The sequence below is a fragment of the Cyprinodon variegatus genome, unplaced genomic scaffold (genome assembly GCF_000732505.1).
Source record: "Cyprinodon variegatus isolate N-32 unplaced genomic scaffold, C_variegatus-1.0 Scaffold260, whole genome shotgun sequence".
Lineage (NCBI taxonomy): Eukaryota > Metazoa > Chordata > Actinopteri > Cyprinodontiformes > Cyprinodontidae > Cyprinodon > Cyprinodon variegatus.
The window spans coordinates 544496-545371 of NW_015150713.1; positions in this window are offsets into that span (position 1 = coordinate 544496).

The window sequence follows — 876 nt, forward strand, 5'->3', positions numbered from 1 at the left end:
TCTGTCCATGTGCAAGTGCTAAAGTATTTTCCCTGTTGGAGAAACACAAACATTTTAATGAATTTCTGAGCTAGAAACCACTACATTGGATCTTAAAAAAGTATTAACACCTTGACGAGTATAGTCTGTCTCCTGACACTATCACATCAACATATCACATAATGATTTTGGTTTTCAGTTTAAAAATACAGGGTAAGGGTTACACATGATTCTGTCTGTCACGTGTCTAAGCACTTGTGTTTTGTCTGTCCGCACGTTACCTTCCTGCACTGACATCACTCAAACAAACCCCAAATTGCCGGAGATTGTAGCTGGAAGGCAAAATTACACACATCAGTTGTCATTTTGTCATCATCGTTCCATTTACAAACCTTGGAAAAATGTTGAGAATGTGGGAAGTTACATGTTTGCTTTATATTACAGCTTTTGTAAATGTTGCCATTTTTGATGCATGTAAAAACTAGTCAAACTGTGGGATGCATCTATTGCTGGGACACTCAGCATTGCTATTGATAGACGTAGGAAATGCCAGAAAAGGTTTGATGTAAAAAAAAAAAAAAAACACCAATAAAATTGATTTAAGTGGCAGCCAACCAACAGTGTTACAAACTAAAGATCAAGTTACTGACCTGTTTTATTCTTAAACCAGCTGCACCAAACACATGACCTTATTGACTGGCCAGTATCATTGCAGTTATAATATTCCGTTTATTTTGAACAGGACATCAAAGCAAATAGAAAGAAAAAGAAGAAGATGTGGGGGGAGTTTTGAGAGGAGATTCAGTCGATTAATTGCATGGGAGTAACTTGGCTGTATGTGCTATTTACCCTGGCAGTGGCTCTGCTGATTTAACTCCCCAGTGAGCAGAACTGGTT